We start from the raw sequence: 11227 nt of genomic DNA, 5'->3' as shown, positions 1-11227 counted from the left end.
TGGCAAAATATGCTCATATCTTGTCATAACTATTTGTGACCATAGTTGCAACACTCAAATTAAAATGAGAATGGGACATTGCCACTTGATTTAAATGTCTGTGCATTTACTTAAACCTGCACATCCACATAATTTTAATGGTAAGCAAAATAAATTTATAATTGGAGAAGGCCTGTAGTTGAATAACACTATTCAGTCCATTCCAAAGTCAGTAAATTATCTTTATTTTGTATGACCACCCTTGACCACTACCAGAAGGAATGTTGGCTGCTTCTTTGTATTCTGTTTGAGCTTTCCAGTCCGGGGCGCTGGGCTCAGTTCTGGGGATAAAATGATGAGAGTACATGGTCTCTTCCCAAGGGAAAATGAAAGAACAAGAGGAAAATGATGCGCAAAGTATAAGACAATATGATAACTGGCACAGTGGAGCCATAAAAAGGCACCATTAGATAAATCAATAAAGAGGAACTTTTGTGCTGTTTATGCCAGATAGAAGTTAGTGGAAATTATAAGAACCCAAACAGCTTGATAAATTCACATTTTGAAGTACAAATCAACGTTACTACTGAAACTTTTACAAGGATCTCATGACCTGTGTGCTTACCCTTGAACCATCCTGTTCTAACCAGCCAAGTGAAATTGGAAACAATTGATATGTCTTTCACGTGAACATTTCATTTCTATTTATCAAACTATACTCATGATAATACCCTTAACAAGTTTCCAAACCATCTCATCCAAGTCCAATTTTCATTTCTAACTTTCCTTCACCAACTCCAATTAGCATGTACTCCAACTCAGAGGAACACCCTCCCTGGTCTCTGGAACGCTACATTGTTGCCTCTGAGGCTGGGATTTTATTCTACTTCACCCATCTGCTCTCTGTATGGAAAGAACTGAGTGCAGCAGGGGATCCTATGAAGTCCTGGCTTCAAACCTCGGGCAAAAATAGCGGGTTTCTTAACAATAAACACCCCGATGAGAGCCACCTGGCAAAGTGACTGCACACAGGGCTTTCGTTCTCAAGTTCATCCGCTTCAAGCACAATGTTGCTAAAAATGAAGCGTTCACTTTTCCTTAAAAATCAAATCCTGTCACTTTACCTAAATCCAACTAAAATAGCCATAGAGGGCCAAGCATATATCATTCAAAGCTTCATATAGTCATGAAGGAATTAGGCAATGGTACAGTCAATATCTCCTGCTGGAAGAGAAATTTTCAATAGAATTTTTTCATTTGCTGACTTCACATTTCAGGAGCATTGTTCCTAGAGATGCACTTTTTTTTCTTACTTACAATTTCATATTTGAGAATGTAAATCCTAGGACTCTCAAACAGATATTTGATATGCATAAATAACTGTAACTCTAAAAGATGAAACTTTGCTTCTATCCTCGTTTACTTCATAAAACATCTTTTCAAGATTCATCTGATTCATTTACCTTTGCCTTTACCATGCATGTTAATTTCTATAAACAAAACTATTCATAGTGTGTATAACTATTTACGCTTGTACTCCTTTTGATTTTACTATGTTAGCTGCAATAACTAGGACAGGTATACCACGTTATACATACATTAATTTAAAAAATGATTTTTGTTGATTGCTTACTGCCTATTATTTAGAAAGATATTATAGCAAGGAGGAAAATTTAAAGGCTAATATTTGGAAGACCACATACAGACCAAAACAGAGGCAGATATGTTTGTAGACCCTATGACAGAGATAGATAACTATGGCATCAAGGGCCTTGGTTGCTGTCTCAGGTTAGCATTCCTCTGTTGACTTGTAATCACACAAGTAAGGGAAAAGCTCTCAAATGAATAATCAGCAGACAGGTGCCAACTCTTCAACTTAAGTATGCTGACCAATACGTATTAGAAAAAATTTCTGAAACTAAAGAACAAAGCCAGGAAATCCATCATTAAAGTCTTGAGGTGCTGTCCTGGCAACTTAGAAGACCTGAAAGGTAGATTTTCATACCAGCGTTCTATTTTGATGAGAGAGATGTGGGCCTCACCCATTTAAAAGAGCTTTCAGGAGAGTAATGTTTCCTGAGAATAGCCAAACGTTTGTTAGAGTAAGAAGCTGATGAAAATGTTCATTGGGGAGGTTGAGGATATTGGGAGTTGTCCTCACAGTAGACCATCCTGCGAGCTCTCATATGACGCGGTCTAGTGTGTGTTTACTACTCATGAGGATGCCCATCTTGACATCCCATGCTTTTTTTCTAACTACCCAAGATCCCAAAATGTTTTTTATTAAGCATGTTAATCATTAAGAACAATATTATTGACCTACACCTGACCTAATAAATGATTAATTATAGCTCTTTTCCCAATGTCTACTACTTAGTTTGTTGAGAGAGTCTGTCTTCTGATATTAACACAGAAGACCCTCAGAAACACCCCTCTCCTCCTGCATCCCCTCCCCAACCACCATGACATGCACATTCACCTAGAGCTTCACTTCAGTCCCAAGCAACCCAGTTGCGAGGGCAAGAAAAAGTATCCAAAACCTCTTCCTGAGACCAACCAAACCTCTTCATGAAGAATTACATATCCCTTTCTCAAAAGAGGTTTTATTATACCTGCCATTGGCAAAAAAACTACCCCCTTAGTCATTACTTAGGAAACAATTAATTTCTGAAGAAGCTATAATCAGCATTGATTACAACTTTCCCTAAAGTACATCAGGAACAATACCACTATGACTTACAAGTCTGCTTACCTCAGTCACCCACTGAAGTCCCAGCATCCCAGTTTATCATTTCTGGTCTTTATCCCAGAATGCTCTCTACATACCCTAATTTCATGCAATTTTCCACCCCATTCTGAACTTCTCTCTGTATGCTGAAGATTTAATAAGCCCAATTACCAATATCCTCAACTTTTTTTCTAAATGTTTCCTTCACCTGCTTGCTTAAGCTCAAATCATGCTATATTCTCAGGGTACCATTTCTTCTGCAATCTTCTTGAATGGTGGTTGTCTTTTATTCTTCTTCCAAATCTCATGTTTGACTAGTCCCAAAGGTAAGCTAAATGTCCTCATGTCATTGCTTCATCTAGGAAATTAGTCTTCCATCCTCATTCAGAATTTTGTATCCAGCGAAACTGAGCCTCATAAATGAAGGAAAGACACAATCTTTTTCAGACAAACAAACGCTGAGAGATTTCTCCACTTCCAAGCCAGGACTACAAGAACTGCTAAAAAGCAGCTCTAAATCTTGAAACAGAACTTCAAAATACACCAAAATAGAGCATTCTTAAAGCATAAATCTCACAGGACCCATAAAACAATAACACAATGAAAAAAAACCACAAGGTATTTATACTTTTGTTGACAGAAAATCAACAAAGAAACAATGGACTTAAACTATACCCTAAAACAAATGGACTTAGCAGATATTTACAGAACATTCTACCCAACAACTGCAGAATATACATTCTATTCATCAGCACATGGAACATTCTCCAAGATAGACCATATGATAGGCCACAAAACAAGTCTCGAGAAATTTTAAAAAGTAGAAATTGTATCAAGTACACTCTCAGACCACAGTGGAATAAAACAAAATCAACTCCAAAAGGAACTCTCAAAACCATGGAAATTAAATAACCTGCTCCTGAATGATCATTGGATCAACAATGAAATCAAGAAGGAAATTTAAAAATTCCTTGAACTGAATGATAATGGTGACATAACCTATCAAAGCCTCTGGGATACAGCAAAAGCAATGTTAAGAGGAAAGTTTATAGCATTAAATGCCTACATCAAAAACCCACCTCATGTTGAAGTACATGTCTTTGAACTGCACTGCTCACTACCTCTTTTGGTTGCAACATTCTTCCTACCTCACGGTACCTTCTCCTCAGTCACTGATTACCTTAATATCTTACTCCTGTCATCATTTTGAGGATTTCAGCATCCGTGTAGACAACCGATACAAACCATTATCTCTGTTATTTGAAATCCTTATTTCCAATGACTGTGACTGCCATGCCACACACACTTCTGCCCACTTCTTTGGTCATAACTTAGGCCTTATTATCGCTGATAACCTTCCTAAAAACATCACTTTAAATCATTCTGTTTTATGACCAGAACCTCCAATTATTCCAGTTCATATACTTTAGAACTTTTTCCGTTGAGCCTAGTCTGTTGTCTTAACCACTTTTTTTCCAGTCATTGCCTCACTTACCTTCTGTCTCAGCTAAGGTTTCAAGGTCCAGCACTATAATTATTCCCTTGCATATACCTTCGGCTCACCTGATTCTTTCTCTCTTCATTGTACTTGCCTGACAAAGGTACAATTATGGTTAAATCAATCCTCTACCTTCTCCACACCTACAACCAATTTGAATGTGGTTGGAGAAAAACTCACAAGCCACACACTGAACTGTTGAGTGTCACTTTAAATTTATGGTGCCAAATCTCATGGGGCCTTTAGCACTAGATAACAATCCTTCTAGAGCTCTACTTCCCAAGATGAGCCTTTTTAAATCTTCTATTTCTTCAAACTTCCAATACCTCCTCCCTCATTGTTACCCTAAGTTGATCATCAAGTCTAATTTCATCAGGAAAATAGTATCTTCCTGCCACCAAAAGTGTTGTCAGTTCTAAGGTTTGATTTTTATCCTTTTTACAAGCTCATACGTTATCCTGTTCCTGTTTTGTGAATGCTGGCAAAAGACATAAAACTTTGTGTCAGGAAAAAATGCACAACCAGCAGCATGAGCCTCAGGTTTACATGAATTACCCTTGCACCCAACTCCCACAGGGTTGGTACTACATGGGCCCAGATGAGTACTGCACAGACAGATTTTTGTCGCAACTGAAGAACATCAAGTTGGGGAATTCATCGCTTTTACGGTAAGCAGTAAGAAGCCTGCTCCTTGTCCCAGAGGGAGACATTACTTCATTCTTCAGAGATGCTTGCTGCAAAACCAACCCCAAGAAATGGGCAGGTAAAGATCAGTCAGGGCCTTGCATTCTTAGGATTCCCAGTAAGAAACTGCCAGGACACACAGGGCCCATGATGAGTTGCTTCTTCCAGCAATCCATCCCATGACCCCACTTGTTCTTGGCTGAACTCGAATTTTCATATGAATATGCCACTCCATGAGCCACCCTGCTTAATGTGACTGACAGAGACTGGGATTAAATCTGTTCAATTTGCCTCATGCAGCATTTAATTAAGGAGACTATCAAGAGGACTCTAAGCAATAAGATGAAATCAACCTGTAGTATACATTTCAACTCTACTCCCCAGGGCCCTGGACTCAGCCAATTGTACATAAGTCCCAGGGGCACCAATCATCATCTTAACTTTAGATAGCCAGAAAGTAGTCTAAAGCCAGTCAGTTATCCATTGTGACCCACGTAAGGGAGCTTAGATTGACATACTGATCTTTGATGTCATTACCAATAATGACAGGGGCAATAAACGAGCAACACTAACCCCCAAAGGAGAGACATTCCCCCACATACAAACATATAACACAAAGGGACAGACTCTAGTTCAGAATTTCTGGTTAAAATTGATTTATACCTTTGTTACATTGGTTTGGTTAATTCAGTACAACAGAAGCATCGCTTGCAGCTCCCATTGCCATTTATGGCAACACTTAAGCTGCCTGAGTATTAGGAAAAGCATATGAATATGTGTTATTAAGATTGAGGTTGGGCACAGTGGTTCACACCTGAAATCTCAGTGCTTTGGGAGGCCAAGGCAGGAGGTTTGAGACCAGGTTAGGCAATATAGTGAGACTCTGTCTCTTTAAAAAAAAAAAGAAACTAATAAACAAAAAAACTGAAACAAAGTTGTGGGACCTATCTCTTTGTACGCATACAAGACTGAGGAGGAGGCAGTTCAGGAGCTTCCATTAGTGGTGTCAGCTATGGTGAAGTAGTTTAGGACCAGCCAAGTTTGCAAGACTTTTGGTGTTTTTATAACACTTGGACAGGGATGACAAATCCTGTAGTGAGCTTAGATTGTCAACTGCAGCTGCTCCTAGATTCAGCTAGACCATACAATTGTTTTGCCAGCCTGCATTGCTGAATCTAAGGAATAAGAAGCCTAAGTGCCTCTCTCCCCTGAACTGCCTGGGGTTTAAAGTGATCTGTGCTGGGGTGCTAGAATTGTTATTCTCCCTCCATGGCCATGAAACTAGGGTGTCCCAACCCAGTAGCTATAACTTTACCTCTTCTCCAATCATCTGCTCATACCAATACCTTTTGTCCAGAGAGGTCAGACATGAATAGGAATAGGTCACTTTAAAAAATATTTACTGAGATTCATTATATTTCCCACTTAGTCCAGTTAGGTTACTATAAGTAAATATACTAGTTGGTGAGTAGTATATTCAACCAGTGTTCATTGTCTTTATGATCTAAGACCATGTTAATTCAATAAAAGAATCCAGGTAGCTACATCAAGTTAAGTTTGAATCTCTTAGTCTCCCCTTTAGATGTGGCTGCCCTTCAAAGTGTGTACAAATCAGGCTGACATGAGGTTGTCACTAGGGGAAGAAAATACACTTCAGGTTCATAAATGGTCAAGGCATAATCATGAATTTTCAAAATAGGTTTACATAATTTTTCTACCCATCCATCTTGATCATTACCCAGGAGTTGGCCAACAGGAGACAAATCTTTCCTGCCCATGGCCATATTTAATGCTCAAACAGCCTTAATAAACTGTTTTAATAAAATCTGTGGGCCAGAAAGAGGCAAAGAAGGTAGATACAGAAAGGAGGGAGAGTCAGAAATCTTCAGGATTGGTTTCCAAAAAGTCTATTCCATATCTCAATGATGCCAGCAGCCTTATCAGAGAATGATAAGAGTGTGGAATGTCCATTGAATACGTTTACTACTGGCCCATTGCTAGGTGGCCTTTATGACAAAAATACACCATTGTCAGATTGTAGATGGTCTTGAAAGCTGAAAATAAGAATCAGATTATCAAACTGAAATAGCAGCAAAATAATCTAAAAATATGTCAATATTAGCAAGGCACCAATGGTAGTCCCAAGAGAGGGTCAGAGATCTGACACAGGCAATTTTCTAGAAGTGAGCAGGGAAAATGCTCCTTGTAATGTGGCCTCCTTTAGTGCAAAACACTCAGGCCAATTTTTGGCAGGAGTCTCCTTTGGTATGCAGTTTCTAGATTAGAAACATATAGTCCTTTGTTGTAGTTCGTGGTAGTGGATATGTTTTTTGGTAAGAGGATGGATCCAGATAATGATGGAAGCCATCTAGATAGATGCTGGGTAATCCATTTGATTCTAGTTGTTCTCATTAGGGGTTATAGCAACAGCCACCAGAAAACCATACTATCCCCCAGTTGGGAGTGCAAGGAATGGAGGATGATGGGGAGATTAGCCTATGGGAGTGGACGTGGGAAAAGGCTTGGTCCTTTCTCAGGGGCTGGTGACCAAGTGCCAGAGCTACTTCCTATCCATGTATATCCTGATATCTGATGAGTGTCAGGGCCCATTGGACCCCTTTTTTCTTGCCCCCCCCCCCCCGCATGCCATTGTGCTCTGCCCTGTCAAAGGGTAGTCACCAAGCAAGAACAGTGCTACACCTGAGTAAGCTAGTAACTTGAGATCTCATATAACAATGTTATTTCTTCTTAAAGAAGTTGATGTTGTGGAATAGGGAGGGGGAGGAATCAGGGGTCATAGAGGGAGAGAGCAGCTCAACACCAGTAAACAAGGTTTTACATTCAATTTCACTTTCAATTCAATTTCTCTTGCTTGTGGCTCAATCAAATAAACTCATCATCATCAAATAAAATCATCATGTTTTTTTTCTAACTAAAGTTCTATATTGAATTGAAATGATGTCATTGTTGACTCCATTTATTTCATCTTTCAGTACTCCTTGACTCAGCAGTCACAGATACGTTGCCTTCTGGCTGGAGCCACAGGGCTTGCTGCCCTATTGTCATAATAATGTTTTTTCCTCCTCCCACCTAGAGGAGAGCTAGAAACAACCAAGGCACCATATAAGGCTGCTTGTTTTAATCCCAATCTGATTGATGGGCAGGACCTTGGGGGTCTTTTGCTTCCCTCTTTCACCTACCATTTCAGTGGGAGTCCAGGGAACTCATCTTCTACATCTGAACCCATCCCAAAGGCTCTTAACATTTTTCTTCCAGAAAGACATGTCTCTTTCAGGATCTCATCTTTGTTGCCATAACTGTTGGGTCTGAGATTTAATTTTACCCTGTTTATAAAGGAGTGAGTTAGCCTGTTACTGTTTCATGGATGCTGGCAGAAGACACAAAACTCTTGGGTCAAAGACAAAGGACTATATTACTCACAGCACAGCAGACTGCATGAGTATCATGTTTATGTAGGTTTCTTTTGCATTCAAGTCTTACAGGGGTGATTTGCTAGATGGATGGTGTACCTGCAGTGGATTTGCATCACAGCTGAGGAACAATAGCTTGATAAATTATCTGTTTTCATAGCAGGCAGTAAGCCAATCTGTTTTTTGTCCCAACTTTGAACCTCATGTTTCAAAGTTGCTTGCTGCAAAAACCAATCCTGAGAGATGGCCTGGGTAGAATGGTAAGGATCTTGCATTCTTGGTACAACCAACAAGAATTGCAGTGATCCTCAGTGCCCATGGTATATGGACTCTCCCAACACCTACCTATCTATCTGTCACTCATTTACTTGCCGCCTCCCAATTCCTGCCTATGTTTGGACTACTTTTCCATTACAACATTCCCACCTGAAGTTTACTTATGCATGGCACCCTGTTCATTCTCTATGATTCAGGATCTTTAGCAATTATTCTTTATACATCTTGCATCATTGATTTTCCACTCTATTCTAAATCATTCTAATTGGCTTGCCTATCTATCATCTGGAAAAAAAATGCTCCTTAGAATGCATACACCTCCTCAGATATCCTCTTCTGTATTCCACCCTCCTCTAAAGAGATGTGTATACTTACTCTCTACTTTTTCACTTCCCAGTAACCTCCCCATTAAGGCAGTTTTTGCTACTTCAGTGAAAACTTCCCTGTCAACAATTTCCATTTGCTAATCTAAAACTTAATTTTAAGTCCTTATCTTAACTGGCCTCTAGTTTACAGTTGTTCTATCTGACCTGCTGGATATAATTTCTTTATTTAACATCTGCCCCCTTTTCTTCTTGTTCACTATCATTCTATTGCTAACATATCCTCTATTTTCTAGACTCTAAATGCTGGAGTCCCCTAGGATTCAGTCCTTAAACATATTTTTTCACCCCTTGGAAAATCTCATGTAATCTCTTGACTTTAAATTTTAGATAGATGTTTACAACATCTAAATTTTTGTCTCCATCCCTAGCTCCTCTCTTGAACTTCCCTTAACTTTTGTATTTAGATAGCTAAAATGATTTTCAAACATAACATAACCCAGGCAAAACTTTTTATTTTTTTATCTTCATGAAACCCAAAAGAAAAAAATTAAGCTAAAGCAAACAAACAAAATAATCACAAAACAAAACAAAAATTCACAAAACGACAAAAACACTTCTTCCCCATCTCAGTAAGTGGTAACAGCATATTCACCCAGTTGGTCAGGCCATAAATTCAAAGCTGTATTTGATTTCTCTCTTTCTTTAATATCCCACATCTGATTCCTCCACACATTTTGTTGGCTTCTCCTTTAAGCTGTGTTTCAAGCACGATCATACTTCCCACCTCTACCATTTCTACTCTAGACCAAGCCACTGTCATGTCTCACCTCAACTACTGCAATAGCCTAATGTTTTGGTGTGCTTCCATTCTTGACTTTCTAAATCAGTTCTCCACACAGCTTTGGTAGTAACATAATATGCATCAGATCATGTGAGTCTTCCATTCAAACAGTCCAGTGGCTCACATGTTCTCAATAAAACTTGTACTCCTTAACATATTCTTGGAAGCCCTTGTGTGATCTGTCCTTGGTTATCCTCTCCAAAATCACCTCCTGAGTCCTCACTCTCTTCACTGTAGCTAGGCTGGGGGTCTTAAAGTTACTTGGTTAGGCCAAACTCATTTCTGCCTTAGGGGTTTTACATTTATTTTTCCCTTTACCTAAAAGACTACAGATTTTTGCATGGCGATTCCCTCTTTTAAATCTTTATTCAAAGACCACTTTTCCAGAGAAGTCTATCTAAACCTCCCACAAAAATGCCACCTCTCTCTGCACCCCAACACATACAAACACATGCTCTATTTCCTTACCCTTATTAATTTCTTCATATTACTTATCACTGTGTGATCTTACGCACACACACAGACACACACACTTCCATTAATTTTTAATCTCCCCTCTCTCAGTCCTTACTAGAATTGTCCACCATGAAATAGACTTTGAACATCTTGACTACTATAGCTCCAGGACCTAGCACAGTGCCTAGCCCATAACAGGAGGCCCAACCAATATTTCATGAATATCAAAATGGTGAAATCAATCAGTTGAAGCTTGAGAGAAATCTCAGGACTCTCAGTTGTAAGCATTGATCATCAACCCACATGTCAGGTAAAGTTTTGCCCTTAGCAGCTGAAAACTTTAATAAACCTTTTGAAGATTCTTTCATTCTCCTAATCCGGAAGTAACTAGATGAGCCTCAGAATTCTTGCTCTAATTATAGTGTATGCCATATTTTGATAAATTAAGTTTTCCATGCCACTTGACATATCATAATTTGAAAAATGTGTTCTCCTTATTTCAGATTGATCTTCCATTTTCAAGAATATCTAACACCTTATCTTTAAGTGTCTCAGTTCCATTTTCTTCCTATCAAGAATCTAAAGATTTATTTTTTCAAAAATTCAAAGATATTATATGAGCTTACATTTTTATGAGAAAGGCTTTTGTTAAAAATGAAACCTTTTTTATGAACTCTTTTTTTAATGGATCATGACAAACCTATAGGGGTCATTACTGGAAATGTGATTAGGATCATTTGTGCAATGAAGCACTTCCTAGCTTAAGGCAAATTTGGCCTAGCTCTAGACTGCTGTATCCTCCCGGCACTATCTTTGAGTCAAGCGTATGTTCTTAGTTAATTGGCTTATGGCAAAAGTAATTTTGTCAGTTAGATGTTTCCGTAGAGCTGCGCTTGCTGAGTTAGTGTCTTAAGACAGAGCCACAAGGTTTTGTTGACATGTAAGTTTTCTGGTTGTTTTTTCCATTTTTACTTCCTGACATCTCCCATAGTGTTTTAAAAAAGAGGA

The 11227-nt window shown here is 38.8% G+C and overlaps 1 protein-coding gene across 10 annotated transcripts in view; it reads left to right on the top strand.

The window, feature by feature from the left end:
• The window catches only part of CRB1 (crumbs cell polarity complex component 1), a 282191-nt gene that overhangs the window by 166412 nt on the left and 104552 nt on the right, over window positions 1-11227 (top strand). The window lies entirely within an intron of this gene.

This window comes from Pan troglodytes, chromosome 1, assembly GCF_028858775.2.
Source record: "Pan troglodytes isolate AG18354 chromosome 1, NHGRI_mPanTro3-v2.0_pri, whole genome shotgun sequence".
Taxonomy (NCBI): Eukaryota; Metazoa; Chordata; class Mammalia; order Primates; family Hominidae; genus Pan; species Pan troglodytes.
Note: the sequence above shows the minus strand (reverse complement) of the source record. Positions and strands in the feature narration are given on the sequence as shown.